We start from the raw sequence: 26,223 nt of genomic DNA on the forward strand, positions 1-26,223 counted from the left end.
TATATAATTTTTATATTATATTATATTATATTTACATAATTTGATAGTTTTCATATATCTGAAGTCTGATTGGTTATAGTTTCAAAACTCTCATTGGCTGTAGCTTACCGACTGTTCCAACTCAACTACAGATATTTAACTTTTTAAATCTGTCCAACTGGTACTTCTAGTCAGCCAACTGCCTGCTGTTGTCATGGCAATATGACTCGGAGTCAGTCCAGTCAGTCAATGTGAAATCGGCCTCAGATGCTTGCTACGTGCCCTCAAACACTGGTGGACCTGAAGAACACTATATGAGACGCCATACAGAACATTCTCACAAGTATGTTGGATCATGTAATGCAAGCTTTCATCTGTTACTTGGAAAATTGCATTGCTCATGGTGATGACCACCTACCTGGCATAATATTCAAAAAATGACTTTTAAAATTCATGGTATGCAAATGGCATATCTTTGGCTTTGTATTGATGTTATTTTCCACTGGTTACATTTTATTGCCTCATTTATATCTGGCTCTACATTTTGCCCAATCTTGTATATATGGGCCAAAATAAATTTAAACATTTTGCTGTAGTTTTGTTTTTCTTTTCTTATCATATTCTTGGAACTTAAAGTTGATCATAAGTAGATCAGGCTTCCTTACTTAAACTTCATTATTGTAAATTGTTGTTTCACATAATTTATTAAATACACATATACACTACACAAAAACTTCCAATATCTTTTATCTACATCTCTGATGTAAACTAGTAAGTTGTATTACTGATAATTTCAAAATATTATTACAATATAAAATGCAACTTTCAATCATTATATCATTAGACATGCTGAAAAAATTATTGAAGAAAGTATATTAGTGATTCTCTATATGTAAGATCTGTTAAAGATTACAATAAATTATTTTATTTCACAAATCAAGAAAACAATTGTTAATATTTTGTATATTTAAATTTTAAATTAAGATTTAGAATTATATATAAAATATGTTAGAGGACTAAAAAATAAAGCAATATATGAGAATAAATTTTAAAAAACTTCATCTTAAAAATTATTTAAGATCATATTGTAACTATTGAATACACAAATTTTTATAAACTGTTAGATCATCATTAAAAGTTGTAGAACCTTAATAATTAATCAACTTCTCTTTCAAGATGTCTTTAAACTGAAGTGTTGTAAAACTATTTTAACACTTGGCAACCTTTAAGCATTCTTTTTCTGTATGTATATCTTGTAAACAATTTAATTTAACAATTCCAATATTAATATATGTTATTTTCAATTCTCTTGAATAATTTCTTATATAGTATTTGCTTTTAATTTTGAATAAAAGTCATAGGTTGTGTGTCTAAAAGAAATTATTGTAGAATCTAAAATAAAACATATTTAGGAAATTTATTATACAAATGTTTTATTTTAGGTTCTACAATAATTTCTTTTAGACACACAACCTATGACTTTCATCATCATTTAAATTATTATGATCATTCAATTCAAAATCATTTCATTTTTACATATTTAGGTTGAACTTCAACATTCCCTTTTTCTATTCTATTGTCATTCTAAAATGTTTTGAACAAGTTCCAAAAAACTGTTAAAAGTCAATTTTGAACTAAAATTTTTATTTTAGCATTGAAAAACTGTTACAATTATTTATTAAAAAATAATAACCATAATGTGCTAAATATATAGCTCAAAAAATTAAATATTTATTTTTTATAATAAAAATAAGGTCAAGCACTCAGTTACACATTAGCAAAGTATTATCAATAACTACTAAATCAAATCAAACTTACTAAGTTACATAATAAATTTAAACCTAATAATATTATATGTAAAAACTTAGGAGTTTATATCAATCACTTAAGAGTCACCTGTTACAGAATATATGTAACAAGAGTACTTTATTATTATTATTGATTTATTAACTATATTAAAGCCAAGCAACTGCCAGAGTATATTAAGCTATATTACTACTACTGTTATTAAGTAAATGCTTAGTAATTTGGAACTAGAGGCAGGTGTTACATGCTATCTCTTTTTAAATTTAATAATTATAATTAAATTAACATTTTAATAATTAGTTTAGAAGATTCTGAAGAAAATAATTGGCCAGAAGTGGGACTCAAACTCACAAATTCCACTTACGGCCATAGTGGGAGTTATAAGCTGTAGACACTGCATCATCTCCAGACAGTGCTGTAAAAGAGTATGGTTATAGCCAAATTAAGAAGTTCTGGAAGCAAGGATTGGATGAAGGCCCTGGTAGCATAACTGGCAATGCAACTGCATGGTAAGCAGGAGTTGCAAATTTGAATCCAGCTTTAAACCAATTCTTTTCTTCCAGAACCTTCTAAATTAATTATCAAAATATTAATTTAATTATAATTATTAAATTTACCAAGAGATGGCAGCTAATGCCTGCCAATGGTGCCATAATGGTGGTGGTAGTAATATAGCCTGATATAATTTGGTAATCATTTGACTTTAATACATAACTATTGGATTTGAATGTTTATATTTGTATATGTTATGGACTAAGTGATTAATACAGGCATTATGAATAATGACAAATAAAATTGGGCACTGTAATAAATTTCAGGTTTTTTTTATTATAATTTATCAGATTGACCGCTCACTATGAATACTGCTATCACCTGGTCAGGCAAAGTGATGATAATACTTTGAGGTGTGATCATTTGACATGTGTTAGCCAATTGGTTGCAAATCTAATAGATATGCTACAAAGAAATTATGTAATGGCAAATGTCATCAAAGTCTTAATTGCTTGAATAAATAAACTAAAGAAATAATTAATTTTTTTATATACTTTATACCAAAAATGACATTCCAAAAGTTTCCTTTAAGTTCATTTTTGATTGAAGTATAAATTTGTTAATAAGACTTTTTGTTAATATTAGTTTAATTTAATTACTACAGTTGATGATATTTACTATAAATCAAATTAATAATTAAATCAATAATCAATTAAATAAATCAATTAAAAAAAAATCATGTTTTTAAAATACTTTAGAACAATTCACAAAAAATAATTCTTAACAAAAGAAAGTGGAATTTCTTTTTGAAAATCAAATTGCACAAAGGGAATGTAGCTTTATTCATAATGTCTGGTCAATTTAATAAATTAACCAATATTTATCAAGCTACATGGCCATTTTAGTCATTATTCATAATGGTCGAGCATTATAAATAATGCCCTATTAATCACTTGGCCCATAACATATGTACACTCATTGCCATAAAAATTAGCACATCAAGAAGGAATTGCCATATCATTGCAAAATTTGAAAATGTGGCATGTCTCAAACAGATATGGAAATGATTAGAGTTATAGCATGATGGTTCATCACATAATGCCAGCAGGGAGTACACAAAAGCATCCTGTCTGTAGTTTACTTGTTGCAGAGAGATGCTGTATCAATAGAGACACCTTTACATTGCAATCAAAAACCGTATAAACAACTAACTGAGTTTGAGAGGGAAAGGATCATCAGGTTGAGAGAAGCTGGATGGGCATCTCACTGAACAGCTTGCTACCTAGGCCATTCTGACAATACTGTGAGGTGTTGGTACCAGTGGATAAGAGAGAGCTTGCACACACGACATCCAGGCTCAGGACACTCTCGGCAGACCACTACCTGAGAAGACTACCTGATCCTCCAACAAGCATGCACACAGCAGACCATATCCTTGTCCATATCCAGACACAGGTGGTACCATCATTACAGACTTAGGTCTGTCCATAACATTTTGAGGTGCCTAGATGAGGAACATTTGGTATTATAGCAGCCATAACATGTGCTGTCATTGACAGCCACCCACTATTGCCTCCATTTGGAATGATGTCACTCCCAACAGGATTGGACCACAATGAAATGGAACCAGGTTGTCTACAGAGACAAATCCAGATTCAGTTTGGGGCCATGTTTGTGTCTGGAGGCCCATGGTGAATGCCTCAATCCTGCCTACACTTTGGAGAGGCACACTGCCTCCACAGCAGGTGTGATGATCTGGAGTGTCATTACATATGACAGATGGTCAACTCTAATAGTGATCCAAGGAACCATGATAGTCCAGAGCAGCATTTCTCAACTGCTCGTCCGGCAGATCAGTACCAGTCTACAGAGAATTTTTACCACTCTGCGTTAAAAAATTTTCTTATCCAAAAAAATAATAATAATAATAAAATTTTGTAGCGAATATTGAGTTTCATGGAATTCTTGTCACCCTACACTTACTAAAAGTATGTGTACTTTAGTCATGTGTCCAAAGAGTGATGTAACTCACAACTATTGCAAAAGCTTGTACACTTATTCTACTGCTCTTGGATGGCTAAGATGTCAAATAAACTTTTCTTTATTAATGTTAACATTGGGTTGACTAAAATCACTAAATCATTCATTGTCTTGTCTCTATGCCATCTCTCATCAAACAAATTTTCATTTATTAAATTATGAAAAAAGATATTTTATACAATTTTAAATTTATGTAATTTATGTTTAGCGTGGCACTGAAGACAAATTCTTGTGATGCATAATATTCGGGAATGTTCGGAAAAGTACTGTACATACATCACTTGTTTATATCTTGCAATGGTGTGATGTCATTTATTATTAGATGTTTGTTACAATATGTTTAACTGGATTTAGCAAATATAAAAGTAAGTTTATTCATAATTTTTAATACTTTTATAGGTGCTAATAAATAAATTTTTTAGCCCTTAATAATATGAACCGTAAACAAGGCACGCCATCTCATTTTTTGAATGCCAGTTCAAAGTCTCAGAAAAATGACAATAAAACAAAACTTGAAGGTCCACCAGAAAAAAAAAAATTTTTTTTATCAGGCACTACAACAATATTTAAAATATGGTTTTATTCTTTGGCCCAAATCTACGGAAGATGATGTACATCTGATGTGTATCACTTGCCATGAAGTTTTAGTAAATGATGCTATGAAACCATCAAAAATGTAATGACATTTGAAGTCTAAACATTCCGAGCTAGAAAATAAACCATATGAATATTTTGAGCATAAAAAATAAGAATTAGTATTACAGACAAAAATATTTAAACAAAACTTTGTTCAGAATAAGTCATTAATAAAATGCTCATATCTAGTTGCACTTCAAATTGCTAAAGCCAAAAAATCATTTACCACTGGGGAAAATTTGATAAAACCAGTTTTAACAGACCCTTGCTCACAGATGTTTGGATCCTTGGCCGCTGATAAAATTAAATCTATTCCCTTATATAATGATAGTATAAGAAGAAAAAGCAAAAAATTATCAGAGAACATCAGTTTCTACACAAGATAAAGGAATCAAATTTTTTTGCAATACAAATTGATGAATCATGCACTATTTCTCAAAAGGTCATATTAATTTGCTACATCAGATATATTGATTTAATTTTGGAAGAAATAAAAGAAGAATTCTTGTGTTGTGTAGAATTGAATTCATACACAACAAATGATGAGATTTTTACAAAATCAAACATTGTTAAACAAAATTAAACAAATCGCTCGTTATGCAAGTAAAACTATCACTTACAGAAGATCACCAACCATTTTATTGTGTTTACGAAATGATAAGGACCGTTTTGATAGGAATTGTATTCTGTGAATATATTCTATCCCAATTTACGATCATAGGGTGAATCATCCAGGTGAATATATTGGTGCTACCGCACACTGCCTTAAAGCAAGGATCAAGGAACACAAATACTCAATTCAAAAACGCCTTTCCACTACAGCATTGGCTTCTTTCGTGCTTGATGATAACGTCAGGGTGGACTTTGATAATGCACATTTAATACAATGGTGTGAACACCAGGCCAGCCTGAAATATCTAGAACAGCTGGAAATTTTTAAAGCGTTCAGAAAGGGAACAGCCACCAATTTCAAGGAAACGGACTCATTGGCGATGGCGTGGAGAGTGTGTTATGATGTATAATGGAGGTGCATCATATATATCTACATTTTTATATAAACATCAGAATTTTAAAACAGGAAACCAATTACACGAATAATTTTGTTAAGGCTCTGCATCGGACATGCGCATAACTTCAATGTTCAATTTTTTGAACTCTTGAAATCGAACCTGATGATGACCGTTGAAGAAACGTTCGTTTTTGAAGTGAATTATTGCTGGTTTGTTGGTAATTTCATAGTTATTTTATTGATGAGATTTTTAACACACTTAATTCTTATTTTATTAAACACTCTTTAGAATGGAAAAACTGCATACGTGTATGTACCAATGAGGCAGCTAGTACAGTTGACAGACATTGTGATGTTACTAAAAGAATTCAGCAAGTAACTAATTCTGATTTACTGATTACCCACTGTATAATTCACAGACAACATTTAGCAGCAAAAAGTTTATCCACAGATTTAAATGAGGTTTTAGCAGAATCTATAAAAATTATTAATTAAAAAAAAAAAAAATAGCAGTTTAAACAGTAGATTATTTACAAGAAAGGTTGAAAGAACACATGCACGACATTCAACATAATAAATGTTCCACTTCCTTATTCACTTACACGTCTGATCCAGAGACAGTAGCAGACTTTTCAAATGCTAAGTTAATTATCACCACCTCATATTTAGACCATCTCAAATGGTTGGAGCAGATAGAGATATACAGGGCATACAGCACTTTGTCACCCATTAATTCCAAAGATGAGATCTCTCTTTCTTTGGCATGGCAGGCCCTAATACAACAGGATGATTAAGTGAATCGTAAACCTAAAAGAAGGGAAGTAAAGGAGTAGTCTGTGTTTATGTGATATGTTTTTTATGCTTAACAACAAAGATCTTCATAAAATCTTTAAAAATATTTAAATAACTCTCGATATGACATAGAAGCTTTGACATTCGGAGCTACTGATCAAGTGATTCCATTCTATCTTTCGGATTTTAAAAATCATTCCAAATGAATGTTTTTTTTTGCATTTAGTAACGTTTCAAACGATTCTTTACCCGAAGAAGGACCCATGAGGGGTCTGAAAACGTTTGTAGTGTTAAATTTTATTTTGCATCGGTTGAAGGTTTTCTGAGGTACATGTTGTTTAGATTATTTACAATATTTTGTAGGGAGGTTGGTGTGAAATATGAACAATTATCGCTGCATACAGAAGTTAGATGACTCTCCTGAGGTAAGATTTTAACCAGGCTTTTTGAATTAAGGACGGAAGTAGAAATATATTTAGTAAGAAAAAAAGAGTCATTTAAGAATTCATTTGTCTAATGTAGAGTGGGTTGAAAAACTAGCATATTTAAGTGATATATTTTCATGCATTAACAATTTAAACTAAAGTTTACAAGGAACTGCAATAAATGCATTTCATTTATTTAATAAAATAGATAGATTTAAGAAAAAAAAATTAATTTTTGGTTGGATAAGGTAAAAAATAATAATTCACTTGTTTATATCTCGCAATGGTATGATGTCATTTATTACTAGACGTTTGTTATAATATGTTTAACTGGATTTTAACCAGGCTTTTTGAATTAAGGATGGAAATAGAAATATTTTTAATAGAAAAGAGTCCTTTGAGAATTCACTTATCTAATGTAGAATGGGTTGCAAAACTAGCATATTTAAGTGATATATTTTCATGTATTAATGATTTAAACTTGAGTTTACAAGGAACTGCAATAAATGTGTTTTATTTATTTAATAAAATAGATGGATGTAAGTAAAAAATTAATTTTTGGTTGGATAAGGTAAAAAATAATAATAACGATATTATATCAAAAGTGCTCAGCAACTAAATAAAGAGAAACAAAACACCTTTTTTGCTGACAAATAAATATAATTGTAAAAAACAAACGTTTTCAGCCCAATTAATGATATATTTAACTAGCAGACCCCGCCACGCGTTGTTGTGGCTCAAAATGTATCTATTATAAATGTATAACACTTCCCCCATGGGGGAGAAATTTTTCGAAAAATTTCTTCTTAGTGTACATTCTCTTGACGTACCCTATTAAAACACAATCAAAAACGCAAAAACCCGCATCTAAAATAGTATAATAGAAGCCAAGTTCTTCACGGTAAGCCTTAATCCTGTCTTTCTCCCCCGCGGGGGGAATATCGAAAAATCCCATTTTAGTGTACGTTCTCTTGACATACCCTATTAAAACGCAATCAAAAACACAAAAAACTGCGTCTAAAATAGTATAAATAGAAGCAGAGTTCTTTACGGTAAGCCTTAATCCTAACCATCTCCCTTCAGTGGAGGGAATTTTGACACGTATATTATATAAAAACATGTGCGTATTCGAATGCAGCGTTGTGTGAAAATTTCAAAGGAATCGGTAGAAACAAACGAACATTACATTTTTATTTATATAGATAGATAGAAGATGATCTGCTTTAGTTCATTTTCACAGAAAAGCATAATGCCTCACAGAAAAGCAAACTTAGGGCCTCGTACTCATAGCGCCATCTGTTGGACATAAAAGCCTTAACCTAGATTATATCTTTTATATGAATGTTTAACGGAAGAATATATAGCCTATGTCTGCCCTGAAGTTCCATTCTAAATATTGGTGAAAGAATTTTTGAAATCAGATGAGTAGTTTCGGAGATTACCTGCTACATCCAAACTTACTTACTTACAAACATTACCTCTTTATAATATCAGTATAGATGATAATTCTGAGTTTGTTACTTTGCAGTAAGATATAAACTTATCAAAATTAAATATAATCATTCAGCGACACTTACAATCTTTAAGTAATAGTTTCGAAAAATATTTTCCATCTGAAAAACAATATGTGTAAGGAATTTGTCGATAACAAACCCTTTCATAATATATGACAGTGGTAAGTTAGATTTAAGGAACAAAGAATATGAGTCCATCCTTGAAATTAGTTCAGATANTTTATATATTTGAAGCTCTCCAATAGAATCTGTTTCTTGTAAATATCACTAATCTTGTCAATATTTTCGGTGCGGTAGAGTTCGGATACTGATTCCATAAAGTTTAAATTATAAATTGAACGCAAGTAACGATTTTGTGCTATCTGAAGTTTGTTAACTGCGTACAGAGATGCGGTTCCCCATACAGCGATACCGTATCTTATTCTAGATTCGATGCAAGTGTGGTACAGTCGTTTTGAGAGTGATGTGCTTAAAAAAGCTATTATCAAAACAATATCGTGTAGAATGAGTGCCCATTCTATACAATAAAATTTTAGAAACTTTTAAAATTGTTGAAACGAAAAGTAATCATTACGGAGGGAGAAGAGATTTCGAAATTATTACTGAATTCAATTTTGGAGAAAGAGAAACGAGTTGAAAGCTCAGAAATCAGTTTCCGAGAAATACAATAGAGCATATCTGAAGTAACGATTACTCGTTTCTTCAGATAGGTAACTATGGAAACTACACTGAAAGCTTAAAAATTTGATTGAGGAAAGAGGAAGCGGTGGAAGTATATCTGAAATATAAAAACATATCGCGCGATTATTTTCATATTTTAACGTACTTTGAAAGTTCTGGGTTCAAATTAACGATTGGCATCGTGCAGAATATGAAATACTATCTAGAATGATAACCAGAGTGCAGCAGATAGCAGACCAGAATAAGCCTCATATTCGCTTTCGATGGCACCGGCATTTAATTTGATTCCCGAGCAAGGAAACAATTCCGTTTATATATACACCAAGAAACAAATTGGAAACTAAAGATAATTTTTAGAGAGGAGTTTTAGAGAAGAGAAATGGGAGGTTCATCTAAGAATAATATTTCGGTAAGTGTATCGTGTGATCTTCGACTGATAGGTTAGATTCAGTCAAGAACGTTGCTACCTCGATTTGAAAAATCGATATAGTAGTACATGTTTAAAGCGAGACGTGTAATGTTATAATTTCCGTGTAATTGGTCAACATATAGAACATCTTTCTTATTAATAGTTTTAAAATATCAGTACAGGAGAAACTCGTCTCGTTTATAGATATATTCTAACGTACCTCAATAATTTACAAAAGCGACTAAAAGAGGAGAAATACGCACAGAAACGAATTTAGCGACTAGAGAAAACCCAGCGTCGACACGTGAAACAAAATCACATGTTTCGATAGCGCCCTCTAGAAACAAAATAAAACTTAAAAAAAGAATAATAATCGTAACAATTTAAAAAACAAATTTCACAAAACATAAAATTATAGATAAAGTATTATTAAATATAATTTTTAAAATAATTTTATATCAGTTTAATACATTAATAGAACAATAAAATTATAGGACAGATTTGGGCTAACTTTATAATTATGCGGGTTTATGTTTTAATCTGGCAATCTTTGAACAAGTAACATGTGCTTTTTGATTAAGTAATATTAATTAATAAAGTTTTTTTTATAAAAAAAATTTAATAAGGTAAGACATTTACTTTTTATTTTTTAATTGAATTGTCGGTGAAGTTTTATAATCGTTATAATCTTTGTTCGACAATGAGAGATTGAAAGATGAGAAACTTGAAAGAGAAACATATGAGAAAACAATGTGATATGCATTATGGCCGAAAGTTGAACTTTTGCAACAGTTATTTTTTAAAATAAGATTTCAATTCAGTTGTTACATTCATTGTTTAGCAGGTGTTATAAGAGTGAAAATGTTTTAACTAAAAGTAATCTAACAAGTTAAAAGGTAAAAACATGGCTTTAACTGAATAACTCAGATTGATAAAAGTTTGGTACAAGTTCCGTTTAGATAAATGTTTACGTATATGTATATACTGTAGTACATAAAATAACTTTTACCAAAGTTTTACCTGGTAAATAATGAATTTATACATAAACTGAATGTAGAATTACATTATACATATGTAATTTTTATGTTTTAAAATTAATTACGATTTAAATTAAATTCAAAACGGAAACTATTAAACGATAAACTTGATTTTGATTAAATAATTAATAAATTAAAAATGAAAGCTGATTTATATATGTACACGTCTTTTTGAATGTTATAAAGATAATTAAAAAATATAATAATAATTCAACATAAAATTCATTTCAAATAGTAGTTGCTGATATATTAAATCTCAGTTTTAATATATATTATTGAAAGAAATAGCATTTTTCTTTGGAATCACATACAAACTTGTAACTCTTTTATTCTGTATCTGTAACTCTAGTATTTACTTTCTTTTTCTTAATTTTATTAATTTGTAAACAGCTTTTAATATTGGAACCATCACAAATATGTTCACTGTAAATTAAAATATAGAAATTTTTTTTTAAATTGAGAATTAATAACAAATTGATGAGAATTTATGAATTAATTTTCCTAAATGTGTTTGTAATATACCAAATAAGTAAATGTCAGACCACTCTATTCTGTTATCTTTCATTAAAAAATATACAATTTTAAAATATAAAGTAATATTTGTCAATTAATATGCTCTTTTTATCCAATTAATGTTTGTTAGATAGCTTTTAACAGCATTTAAATTGTTTTGAATTTAAAGTTCTAAAAGAATTTAAGTATATAATTAAGTTGTTAAATTTATTTATATACTATGTTGAAGATACTTTTGTTTATCATTTTCTTTTTTAAATAGCTATAAATATATTAAACTGATTAAAAGGTAGACAGAAACAGAAGTAAATAATGATTTCATATTTTATTATGTTTATTTTTATTAATTTATTTTCTCCAATATAACAAATATTTGTAAAATTAATGTACTGTATTTCATAAGAAAATTCTTAATCATAAAATATTTTATTTAAATTTTTTCAGAGCAGTTTCAATTTTATTGTGTAGTAAAAGAAGCAAGCAATTTTAAAAAAATTCTTTTTAAAATATATGTTACTAGCTGTTACCTTCGGCTTCACCTGTGCGGAATTTGCAATTTGATAGAAATAACCCTTTCCTCGATACTTCACTAAGATTCTCAACATTAGTTGTTACTATAAAAACAAAAAATCACATCTAAAATAGTACAATAGAAGATATTCTTCAGATTAAGCCTTAATCCTCTCCCTCTCCCCCCGCGGGAGAATTTCGAAAAATCCCTTCTTAGTATGCATTTTCATGACATACCCTAACTGTGTACAAAATTTCACTTCTTCAGGTTCAGCAGTTTGCTCTGGGTGATGATGAATCAATCACTCAGTCAGTCAGTCAGGACAAGTAATTTTATATATTTAGATAGTTATCTTATCTATGGCTGTTTCCATATTCATAAATTCTGGAAACTTTATATAATTGAAATGTGAGGAAAACCAATTTCGTAATTTTATAAACTTTTATTTTTTCATAAATACAATTTTTATGGCAATTCTGACAGATGTATAATTAAGGGAAAGATTAAAACTTTGGACTCCAGGAATAGTCTTCAAGTAAAAATCTGTTGTGAGTTGGTGCAATTTTCATAAATTTAGGAACTTTGTTCATCAAAACAATAACTTGTTTTTAAAGTTTACTAATTTTTATAATTAAAATATGATGAAGGATAACTTTATTCATCTTGTAAATTTTAATTATTCTCAAAAAATGTTTAAATAGAAAAAGTTCTAATATTTTTAAAATACATATAGATAATGAATGAGGTTTAGCATCTAAAAAAATGTTAATTATTAGTATAGACTATGAGTGACAAACTTTTTTGAGCCCATGTGCCATATAATAAGCATACTTAGCTTTAAAGATATTTATCCTTGCCAAAGTTTTAGACTTTGAATAACAATACTTTAAAGAAATATGTTTTAATTAGAATAAATATAAGAAAGCTGATTGAAAAAAGGATGTTCGGGTGATAAACCGAAAAGATGATTGAAAAAGACAGACGATAAATCAAAATTGTATGATATATTAGGTGCCAGATGATTTCTCCTAATATGTATACTCTGCAACCAATATCCGGCATGAAAACTCCAAACAAAGATTGGCAAACGCTTTCGATGCCCCTCCTGGGCTCTTCTTCAGGCCAAATTTACTGTACTGGATTCTTAAATTGAATGATTTTTTCTTCGATTTAAGAATCCAGTACAGTAAATTTGGCCTGAAGAAGAGCCCAGGAGGGGCATCGAAAGCGTTTGCCAATCTTTGTTTGGAGTTTTCATGCCGGATATTGGTTGCAGAGTATACATATTAGGAGAAATCATCTGGCACCTAATATATCATACAATTTTGATTTATCGTCTGTCTTTTTCAATCATCTTTTCGGTTTATCACCCGAACATCCTTTTTTCAATCAGCTTTCTTATATTTATTCTAATTAAAACATATTTCTTTAAAGTATTGTTATTCAAAGTCTAAAACTTTGGCAAGGATAAATATCTTTAAAGCTAAGTATGCTTATTATATGGCACATGGGCTCAAAAAAGTTTGTCACTCATAGTCTATACTAATAATTAACATTTTTTTAGATGCTAAACCTCATTCATTATCTATATGTATTTTAAAAATATTAGAACTTTTTCTATTTAAACATTTTTTGAGAATAATTAAAATTTACAAGATGAATAAAGTTATCCTTCATCATATTTTAATTATAAAAATTAGTAAACTTTAAAAACAAGTTATTGTTTTGATGAACAAAGTTCCTAAATTTATGAAAATTGCACCAACTCACAACAGATTTTTACTTGAAGACTATTCCTGGAGTCCAAAGTTTTAATCTTTCCCTTAATTATACATCTGTCAGAATTGCCATAAAAATTGTATTTATGAAAAAATAAAAGTTTATAAAATTACGAAATTGGTTTTCCTCACATTTCAATTATATAAAGTTTCCAGAATTTATGAATATGGAAACAGCCATAGATAAGATAACTATCTAAATATATAAAATTACTTGTCCTGACTGACTGACTGAGTGATTGATTCATCATCACCCAGAGCAAACTGCTGAACCTGAAGAAGTGAAATTTTGTACACAGTTAGGGTATGTCATGAAAATGCATACTAAGAAGGGATTTTTCGAAATTCTCCCGCGGGGGGAGAGGGAGAGGATTAAGGCTTAATCTGAAGAATATCTTCTATTGTACTATTTTAGATGTGATTTTTTGTTTTTATAGTAACAACTAATGTTGAGAATCTTAGTGAAGTATCGAGGAAAGGGTTATTTCTATCAAATTGCAAATTCCGCACAGGTGAAGCCGAAGGTAACAGCTAGTAACATATATTTTAAAAAGAATTTTTTTAAAATTGCTTGCTTCTTTTANTTCATTTATTTAATAAAATAGATAGATTTAAGAAAAAAATTATTATTTTTTACCTTATTCAACCAAAACTTAATGTTGATATATTTAATAATTATTTTGAGTTTGTTACTTCTCAGCAAGATATAAACTTATCAAAATTAAATGCAGTAATACCTTGATTTTCATTGACTTCGGTTATCGTCGGTTTTGGTTTTTGTTGATTTTTTTTGCAAAAAATTTATCTCGGTTTTCATCGATTGCCTCAGATTTCATCGGCATGCCAAAGTGACCTCATTGCTAATTTTGCGAAAACAAAAGGCGACCCATGTATTTTCCGGCTCAATGTGACGTTCTTTCTCGTTCTGTGAGCATTACCCCATGACAGCCCACCACTAGCCAATGTTTCCATTCTCTGAACATTAGGAGTAGTTGTGTGTTCGCACTTCGCCAGGACAGGCTGATCATGTGGAATTTTCTGGGTTTGCTCCACGTCTATAACACTTAAATGGACCTCCCGGAAGGCATTATTCCCCACAATATGACCACCATAAACGCATACAACTACTATTACAAGACTATTACGTCACACTTTACCACAGGAGGATATAGGCTAGAAGCTCATGTCCAACTAACTTCTACAATACAAGTCATTACCCCATGTCTAGCTAAACAATTCCATTGCCTTCTTTTAGATTATTTTGTTTTTATATTAATTTCTTATTGCTTTTAGTATTTAACACTATATTAATTCTCTGTAAAATGTGTTTTTGGTATGTATTTTGGACTGTCTAGAACGAATTTGTTGGATTTATATTGATTCGTATGGAAATAATTGCCTCGGTTTTTGTCGATTGTTTTCAGATGAATTATCCACGAAAACCGAAGTATCACTGTATAATCATTGAGTAACACTTAATCTTTAAGTAATAGTTTCACAAATTTCCCATCTGAAAAAAACACATGTAAAAGGAATTTGTGGATAACAAACCCTTTCATAATATATGACAGTAGTAAATTAGATTTAAGTAACAGAGAATATGAGTCCATCTTTGAGATTAGTTCAAATATTATGTTAAAAACTAGGTTTTCAACAATGTCTATAGATAAATTTTGGATCAAAACAAAAAATGAATATCCATCTCTATACAAAAAAGCGATGAAAATGTTAGTCCCCTTTGCAACAACTTGTTTATGTGAAGCGGGACTTTCAACTATGACGGTAATAAAAAATAAATTTAGAAATCGACTTTCGATTATTTCACTGCTACGACTTAGCTTGACTAATTCAGAACCCACAATTGAAAAGTTAATTGAAGAAGAGCAGCAGCAATCTTCTCATTAGAAATGAGAAGATTGCCAAATAAACAAAAATTTTAAGTTTATAATTTTTAGTAATCATAGGATTGATTCTTTTTGTTGTGTACCTATATGCAATAAATTTGTGATTTTTTAAATAATAATTTACGATTTTTTGTTGTAAATTTTGTCAAGGATTTGTCTTTATTAATAATTATAATTAAAAACAACAATAAAAATTATACTTATAGTAAATACTATTAATTTAATTTTTTAGTAATCATAAGACTGATTTTTTTGTGTCCTATATGCAATGTTTTTGTAATATTATCATGGTTTTCTGTGATTTTTGTCAAAGAATTTATTTATTAAAATAACTATCAAATTTATTTATATAAAATAATTATAATAATTACTTATATTTACATTTAAATATTATTGTAAATAAATGATAATATAGTAATAATTTTACAATTTACTTCTGTAGTAATTCTTTAATATGTAGTAAAAGTTTTTTGTTAAAACACCACCAGTCTATGAAACTTTTTTCACAAATTTTACCGGTCCATGGGCCAAAAAAGGTGGAGAAATGCTGGTCCAGAGGCATGTTAGTGACATCCTGCAGCCACATGTGTTGACTTCCATGGCAGGGTTCCCAAGAGACATTGTCCAACAGGACAATGTTTGACCACACACATCAAGTATGTCACAAGACCATCTCCACCACATTGTCCCACTTTTCTGGCCTGCCCAGTCCCAATTTGTCACCGATTGAACAAATCTGAATCACCTGGGATGCCAAGTTGGACAAAGGACCACTTGCAGCAACTGTAGACTGATATATCACAGACCATAAGGCAATTGTATGCCTCCATATCTGCCCATATCACATTGTGTGTTCACACTAGAGGTGGCACAACACGTATTAGAATCTCCTTTCATTTGTAGTTTTTCCTGCAATAAATGATCCTTTTGCTTTCATTTTATAATCTCTTGCTTGTATCACTGTTACACTCACACATGTACAATTTTGTTCAATTTCAACAACTCTTTGTTGGTGAGCTAATTTTTATGGCAATGAGTGTATTTATATACACATTTAACTATAGTAGAAGTTTGTGAATCTGGCACCCTCTGAAAATTAGCCAATAATCCAGAACTGTCCAATAATCATCTGACATGCTATTATTCTGAAATTTGTTTGGACACATGATGCCAGGATATAAGTTCACCTTGATTTCTGCCCATGATGGGAAGCAGACATGCACATCACTTTGTATTGGAAGGTTGACTATGGGATCAAGAAAAATTATTAATTTTGTTACAGCATCTCATTTGGGTAGAGTCGGTCATTGCTGTATATTCGGATTGCATATAATTTATCAAAGGTTGCAAAAATACAAAAACATATTGCAATCCAGCATCACTTTGATCCGTAAGTGTCAGATTAACAAACTTCTACTGTAGTGATTCTCAACCTTTTTTTTCGTCACAGTACACTTTTAATAATTTAAAAATTGGTGGCACACACGGTTACTTCAGTAAGTACTGCAGGACAACCGATGACATCATAACACTGATTTTTAAATGCAGCTGGTTATTTAGATCTTATTTTCTAAACGCCTTGGTAACTACTGGCAGTTACCGGTGACCCCGATTACAATTTCCAAACGTACCCTAGATAGGTAGGACTAATTGAACTACTTGTCTGACGTCGCTTATGTATGGGTATTCGCAGTGTCGGCACACTTCAAAAATCTCACGGCACACTAAAGTACCACGGCACAGTGGTTGAGAATCACTGTTCTACTGTATAACAACATAATGCATTAAAGCCATAATATATTAAACAGAAAACAGGCAATAAAAAATAATTTTCACTAATGATTCTGATGTTACCAAAAACCAAACATTCACATAAAGCATTATGGCACAATTGTACATATTTTTCTTTGTCTGCTAATAATGTATAAAAGTCTGAATTTGGTTTATGAAAAATAATTTTGAGACGTCAAAGTATAATGTAAGAAAAAGTGAAGATCACCTGTACTGATTAATATATTTTGCAAGTCAATTCTAAAATTACAGGTATACCTTGACTTACGTCGTTTCGAGTTATGTCGTTCCCGATTATACGTCATTTGTCAAAAAAGTATATGGAAAAATAAAAATCAAGTTTAAGTCATTTTATTCGACTTTACGTCTGTCCGCCACAAATATTGAAGTCGTAATATCACTAGAAAAATGTTTAAAGCACATAAAATTATATTAAAATATATACATTTACAAGTATGTACTGTATTTACAGTACATGCATTCGTAAATTTAGATTACTTTTTTTCTGTACTATATTAAAAACTAAAATTTATTTGTTTGTAAGCTTAAAATAGATCCTTATTAACCATACATTATTAAAAATGCATTAATAAATAAAATACAGAACCGGAATTGGCAATTTATGGTTTAGCCTAGTGACAAGTAGACTTGGAGACAAGTGAATTAGACTTACGTCGTTTTTCGACTTAAGTCATTCTCCTGGAACCAATTACTGACGTAAGGCGAGGTAAACCTGTATTATTTAACCCAGTAAATATGGTAATAACAATATGAAAAAATTAAATTTCTTTTTAGGAGTCCATTATACGTTTAATAATAACTAATTTATAATAAATATAGTTGCAACAACAGATAATATTATTTAACAAAACTATGCAACTATTTATATAGACAATTTATCTAGCATAACAACAATAAAAATTTTTCTAGAATATTTTATATACCATATTTTGACGAGTATAAATCGCTGTCAAGTATAAGACGCACCACTATTTTGAGACAAAAAATTTAGAAAAAACTGTTTTAATGGGATTGTCTAAAGATGCATTTTATTCGTTTTTTTATTCAAGAATATGACGGATGGATGAATCAATACCTTTACTAAACTGAAATAATCGTCATTTCTTAATGTAAACTCAGAGGTCACGTGATGCCAGTCGACAGAACATGGTGGTGATGACTCGTGTGTTGCTACTTTGATAATCTAGATACTCTAGCCATTCGGTTAAGGGACCATCTGCTTAATGGACCACTGCACAGGTTGGTCCATAGAGTGGACCACTACACTGTAGGTAATTTCACTGTAAAAATGGTTACCTGTCGAGTATAAGACGCACCACGATTTTGATCCCCAAAAAGTAGTAAAAAAGTGCAACTTATACTCGTCAAAATACGGTAATAATATTTTCTGATCAATTATATAATACAGATAATTATTTTATCAATATTTAATACGTATTTTTGAATTTTGCTGATCATATAAGAAACAATTATTAAGTTTCACATAATCAAATGATAAATCTGGATTTATTATCAAGCTAGAACTTTACTCATCTTTATCATTTGATTATTACTGTAATTTGCACTTGATTTTCTGTAAGTTTCATATGCAAATATATTACAGCATAAATTTATAAGATTTTATACAGACAAAATATAGCAGTGATCTGTAAAACTTACTTTAATATATATATAGTGTCATGTGACATTCACAAGGACCATATATAAAATTTTCATTAAAAAAGACAAAAGATTAAAAAAGCAGTCTATATACATGTATGTATGTAATTTATATAGTCATAGTCTATATGTATGTATGTAATTTATGTTCACATTATACTGTACAGTATGTGATTAAATACTCAAAATATTCCCAAATTTAGCAGAAAAAAATTTAAGTTAGTGATACTTAAAAATAACTTTTAAAAATATTTGAATTATTATTATTATTATTATTATTCATATAGGATATTTTTTGAATTACTATCAGTAAGTCACTAAAAATCTTTCTGAAGAATTTAATTTTCATTCTAATTATTATTTTTATAATAATTACAATTCCATTTTATTTTTCTCTCTTGTCTAAAATGCTATTTTATTTTCAATTTGACGAAAAATAGCATTATTATAATGCTTTATTCATTGAAATTTTCAATTACAGAATCACCTTTGATCTACAATTTTTTAGTCTATACCAGAGGTGGCAAACGTATGGCACACACGTCCAAAGTGGCATGCTAGGAGAAATCTTTGATTTCTCCTAGCATGCCACACTGGGTCATATAAAACAAAATATGTATACTCAGTAACCAATATCCGGCATGAAAACTCCAAACAAAGATTGGCAAACGCTTTCGATGCCCCTCCTGGGCTCTTCTTCAGGCCAAATTTACTGTACTGGATTCTTAAATTGAATGATTTTTTCTTCGATTTAAGAATCCAGTACAGTAAATTTGGCCTGAAGAAGAGCCCAGGAGGGGCATCGAAAGCGTTTGCCAATCTTTGTTTGGAGTTTTCATGCCGGATATTGGTTGCAGAGTATACATATTAGGAGAAATCATCTGGCACCTAATATATCATACAATTTTGATTTATCGTCTGTCTTTTTCAATCATCTTTTCGGTTTATCACCCGAACATCCTTTTTTCAATCAGCTTTCTTATATTTATTCTAATTAAAACATATTTCTTTAAAGTATTGTTATTCAAAGTCTAAAACTTTGGCAAGGATAAATATCTTTAAAGCTAAGTATGCTTATTATATGGCACATGGGCTCAAAAAAGTTTGTCACTCATAGTCTATACTAATAATTAACATTTTTTTAGATGCTAAACCTCATTCATTATCTATATGTATTTTAAAAATATTAGAACTTTTTCTATTTAAACATTTTTTGAGAATAATTAAAATTTACAAGATGAATAAAGTTATCCTTCATCATATTTTAATTATAAAAATTAGTAAACTTTAAAAACAAGTTATTGTTTTGATGAACAAAGTTCCTAAATTTATGAAAATTGCACCAACTCACAACAGATTTTTACTTGAAGACTATTCCTGGAGTCCAAAGTTTTAATCTTTCCCTTAATTATACATCTGTCAGAATTGCCATAAAAATTGTATTTATGAAAAAATAAAAGTTTATAAAATTACGAAATTGGTTTTCCTCACATTTCAATTATATAAAGTTTCCAGAATTTATGAATATGGAAACAGCCATAGATAAGATAACTATCTAAATATATAAAATTACTTGTCCTGACTGACTGACTGAGTGATTGATTCATCATCACCCAGAGCAAACTGCTGAACCTGAAGAAGTGAAATTTTGTACACAGTTAGGGTATGTCATGAAAATGCATACTAAGAAGGGATTTTTCGAAATTCTCCCGCGGGGGGAGAGGGAGAGGATTAAGGCTTAATCTGAAGAATATCTTCTATTGTACTATTTTAGATGTGATTTTTTGTTTTTATAGTAACAACTAATGTTGAGAATCTTAGTGAAGTATCGAGGAAAGGGTTATTTCTATCAAATTGCAAATTCCGCACAGGTGAAGCCGAAGGTAACAGCTAGTAACATATATTTTAAAAAGAATTTTTTTAAAATTGCTTGCTTCTTTTACTACACAATAAAATTGAAACTGCTCTGAAAAAATTTAAATAAAATATTTTATGATTAAGAATTTTCTTATGAAATACAGTACATTAATTTTACAAATATTTGTTATATTGGAGAAAATAAATTAATAAAAATAAACATAATAAAATATGAAATCATTATTTACTTCTGTTTCTGTCTACCTTTTAATCAGTTTAATATATTTATAGCTATTTAAAAAAGAAAATGATAAACAAAAGTATCTTCAACATAGTATATAAATAAATTTAACAACTTAATTATATACTTAAATTCTTTTAGAACTTTAAATTCAAAACAATTTAAATGCTGTTAAAAGCTATCTAACAAACATTAATTGGATAAAAAGAGCATATTAATTGACAAATATTACTTTATATTTTAAAATTGTATATTTTTTAATGAAAGATAACAGAATAGAGTGGTCTGACATTTACTTATTTGGTATATTACAAACACATTTAGGAAAATTAATTCATAAATTCTCATCAATTTGTTATTAATTCTCAATTTAAAAAAAAATTTCTATATTTTAATTTACAGTGAACATATTTGTGATGGTTCCAATATTAAAAGCTGTTTACAAATTAATAAAATTAAGAAAAAGAAAGTAAATACTAGAGTTACAGATACAGAATAAAAGAGTTACAAGTTTGTATGTGATTCCAAAGAAAAATGCTATTTCTTTCAATAATATATATTAAAACTGAGATTTAATATATCAGCAACTACTATTTGAAATGAATTTTATGTTGAATTATTATTATATTTTTTAATTATCTTTATAACATTCAAAAAGACGTGTACATATATAAATCAGCTTTCATTTTTAATTTATTAATTATTTAATGAAAATCAAGTTTATCGTTTAATAGTTTCCGTTTTGAATTTAATTTAAATCGTAATTAATTTTAAAACATAAAAATTACATATGTATAATGTAATTCTACATTCAGTTTATGTATAAATTCATTATTTACCAGGTAAAACTTTGGTAAAAGTTATTTTATGTACTACAGTATATACATATACGTAAACATTTATCTAAACGGAACTTGTACCAAACTTTTATCAATCTGAGTTATTCAGTTAAAGCCATGTTTTTACCTTTTAACTTGTTAGATTACTTTTAGTTAAAACATTTTCACTCTTATAACACCTGCTAAACAATGAATGTAACAACTGAATTGAAATCTTATTTTAAAAAATAACTGTTGCAAAAGTTCAACTTTCGGCCATAATGCATATCACATTGTTTTCTCATATGTTTCTCTTTCAAGTTTCTCATCTTTCAATCTCTCATTGTCGAACAAAGATTATAACGATTATAAAACTTCACCGACAATTCAATTAAAAAATAAAAAGTAAATGTCTTACCTTATTAAATTTTTTTTATAAAAAAAACTTTATTAATTAATATTACTTAATCAAAAAGCACATGTTACTTGTTCAAAGATTGCCAGATTAAAACATAAACCCGCATAATTATAAAGTTAGCCCAAATCTGTCCTATAATTTTATTGTTCTATTAATGTATTAAACTGATATAAAATTATTTTAAAAATTATATTTAATAATACTTTATCTATAATTTTATGTTTTGTGAAATTTGTTTTTTAAATTGTTACGATTATTATTCTTTTTTTAAGTTTTATTTTGTTTCTAGAGGGCGCTATCGAAACATGTGATTTTGTTTCACGTGTCGACGCTGGGTTTTCTCTAGTCGCTAAATTCGTTTCTGTGCGTATTTCTCCTCTTTTAGTCGCTTTTGTAAATTATTGAGATACGTTAGAATATATCTATAAACGAGACGAGTTTCTCCTGTACTGATATTTTAAAACTATTAATAAGAAAGATGTTCTATATGTTGACCAATTACACGGAAATTATAACATTACACGTCTCGCTTTAAACATGTACTACTATATCGATTTTTCAAATCGAGGTAGCAACGTTCTTGACTGAATCTAACCTATCAGTCGAAGATCACACGATACACTTACCGAAATATTATTCTTAGATGAACCTCCCATTTCTCTTCTCTAAAACTCCTCTCTAAAAATTATCTTTAGTTTCCAATTTGTTTCTTGGTGTATATATAAACGGAATTGTTTCCTTGCTCGGGAATCAAATTAAATGCCGGTGCCATCGAAAGCGAATATGAGGCTTATTCTGGTCTGCTATCTGCTGCACTCTGGTTATCATTCTAGATAGTATTTCATATTCTGCACGATGCCAATCGTTAATTTGAACCCAGAACTTTCAAAGTACGTTAAAATATGAAAATAATCGCGCGATATGTTTTTATATTTCAGATATACTTCCACCGCTTCCTCTTTCCTCAATCAAATTTTTAAGCTTTCAGTGTAGTTTCCATAGTTACCTATCTGAAGAAACGAGTAATCGTTACTTCAGATATGCTCTATTGTATTTCTCGGAAACTGATTTCTGAGCTTTCAACTCGTTTCTCTTTCTCCAAAATTGAATTCAGTAATAATTTCGAAATCTCTTCTCCCTCCGTAATGATTACTTTTCGTTTCAACAATTTTAAAAGTTTCTAAAATTTTATTGTATAGAATGGGCACTCATTCTACACGATATTGTTTTGATAATAGCTTTTTTAAGCACATCACTCTCAAAACGACTGTACCACACTTGCATCGAATCTAGAATAAGATACGGTATCGCTGTATGGGGAACCGCATCTCTGTACGCAGTTAACAAACTTCAGATAGCACAAAATCGTTACGTGCGTTCAATTTATAATTTAAACTTTATGGAATCAGTATCCGAACTCTACCGCACCGAAAATATTGACAAGATTAGTGATATTTACAAGAAACAGATTCTATTGGAGAGCTTCAAATATATAAAGGGAAAAAAAGAAAAAAGCTTTCTCGGAATTGGTATAAGTGAATGTCGTAGATCAACACGTGATACTCGTATAATTCGTGACTATAGTCTTCCAATTGTTAAACTAGAGATGGGGAGATCTGCACCGATCTTTCAATTAATCTTTTATTGGAATAGTCTGTGCGACGATTTACGTAATATATCGAGTTACGAAATCTTCAGAAAAAATGTAAAAAAACGGAAAAAAGGTTAAGACTCAACGTTATTTGTTGTTAATTAATTTTCTTTCTCAGCTCGCGTCCTGTTTTTGTTTGTTTGTTTGTTTTTATTAACTGTTAAGATGCTTGTAAAAGTCCAACCTGGCCACAGTGTCTTTTGAAAAAAATAAAAAAATAATAATAATAATACTGTATAAACGAATTTCGAAGTAAATTTTAATGCTTGGTCTTTTCTTGAAACAAATGAGACTAAAACTTTCCTATAAACCTATTCATTCAGCTAAAACCTCGCCAAAATGACTACAATGAGTCTACCTGATCTTCATCTTATGTCTTTAATTTTTCAATCAAATAGAAATTCTCATATTGTTTAATGGAACTTTCGGCGGAATCGAATCCGGACGGGTCGAAAAACCCCAGGAATGTTTTCAGGATGGATATATAACCTCGTCCCTCATCACTTGACTTCCTCGTTGTAAATTTGGCCGAACCCACAATTCATTATTAATCAATGCGAAATATTTAAGCAATTTGACATAACATAATCCCTAAAATGAAAATTGGAGTTTGATGATAAGCTGATATCCCGATGCTTTGAAAAACTGCTAAAATTCCGGTTAGGAATTTTTCATAGACAATTTGTTCTGGGTATGTACAGTACTCGTATAATAAGTATCACTTTCCTACCGCGAGGTATCATTAGGCCCTTCGCATATACTGTATTTAGAAGTACAGTACAGTAAAACTTCAGTTATACGTTTTGAAGAGAATTCTATTAGGTATGTGAAGCGCGTGTTAAACATCTACCAGTATCTCACGTCTCGGGATCCCGGATCTCGGATACCCCGAAATTGGAAAAAAAGCAGTGGCGTGCCGTCCTCGTAAGCGGTGGAAGCGCCGCTTCCCTCTATTTTCTAAAATATAAATACATATCGCGCGATTATTTTCGTATTTTAAGGTATTTTGAATTAATTAAAATTAATATTTTATTATAACCGCATTATTATGTATTTTATTACAAATTTCTATACTACGTGTGAAAAAAACGATAAGACGGCTATTGTATTGATATATTCGAATATCGGTGGCGAATGGTGGCGCCGTATTGTCGAATACGGGATAGCTTCCGAGCAGCCAGATTGTACGCATTGGCGCATGCGCTTTACAGAGCACCAACCTCACGCGATATAGCTGGTGGACACTATAGACCAAAATGCTTCCAACGATTCTACCCAGGACGGTTCCGGGCTGTTAGCCGCCTGCCAGCTAGATATTTGGCCGCCCTCGCCCCATTATTTGAATCGCCAGTAGATTTATAACTTAATTAACCCAACCGATAGGAGTTTACTGGTATCTTTTACGATAGTTCTGTATAGTTGACAGGAGGTTAAAAAAAATCCATTAAAATATTTCATATATTTATTCTGCTTTTATTCCGCTCTCCCATCCTGTAATACTTACAGATTTCAATGTTAAGCTAGTGATATTACGATTTAGTATTTCTCATATATAAGGGGCTGCAGAAGAAAATGAACTATTACTTTGGCAGTAAATTTAATGAATGATATGCACGATGTACAAAAAAGCTCTAGAATTTATTTTCCTTAAATTGACGATACAGTAATACCCCGAACTTACGCGATAGGTGGGACAGAGCGATTACCGCGTAAGTCGGGGTATAATTTCGCAATTTGTGTAAAATCCAAGTCGGATGTATGTAAGCTAATAAATGTTGTCGTTAATCTTATCTCGTCTTTCGATTCGTTCACGGTTACAAGAAATCATCACATAGAGTCTCTGAAGTCTCCGTAGATATAACAAACACAGAAATAATGAACAGAAAATAAATTGTAGCTATGTGTCGATTCCGCGCGACACGTCCGAACATGTAAGCTGAACAATAGTGTGGGGGTGAGTAATAAAGAGTTGCGTGGCGCTCAAACAAAAGACGAATCGACGAGATTTGAAAATCGCGTAACTCCGGGTTCGCGTAAGTCGAGGTATTACTGTATATGTATCCGTTGTCTTACCACATTTATTCCGAGACTACAAATACTCGAGTTCGAGTTCGAAGTAACAAGTTTCGACTTATTTCTACTTAGTTAAATAATTAAGAGATTAAGGAATTAGGGACAAATAAAACCTTGCCGAAAGAGCCGGAAATTTACTTAAAAGCTTAACCGAACCAATCTCTAGCC

At 30.0% G+C, this 26,223-nt stretch overlaps 1 protein-coding gene across 1 annotated transcript in view; it reads right to left on the reverse strand.

Moving 5' to 3' along the window:
- The window catches only part of LOC111621508 (DDB1- and CUL4-associated factor 1-like), a 118,963-nt gene extending 96,681 nt beyond the window's left edge, over positions 1-22,282 (reverse strand). The window contains exon 1 of the mRNA XM_023363666.1: positions 22,062-22,282. The gene's annotated coding sequence lies outside the window, so the exon portion shown is untranslated. The remainder of the gene's footprint in view (positions 1-22,061) is intronic.
- Between the last annotated feature and the right edge of the window lie 3,941 nt (positions 22,283-26,223).

This window comes from Centruroides sculpturatus, unplaced genomic scaffold (genome assembly GCF_000671375.1).
Source record: "Centruroides sculpturatus isolate CEXI.00-Female unplaced genomic scaffold, Cexi_2.0 scaffold45, whole genome shotgun sequence".
NCBI classification, from domain to species: domain Eukaryota; kingdom Metazoa; phylum Arthropoda; class Arachnida; order Scorpiones; family Buthidae; genus Centruroides; species Centruroides sculpturatus.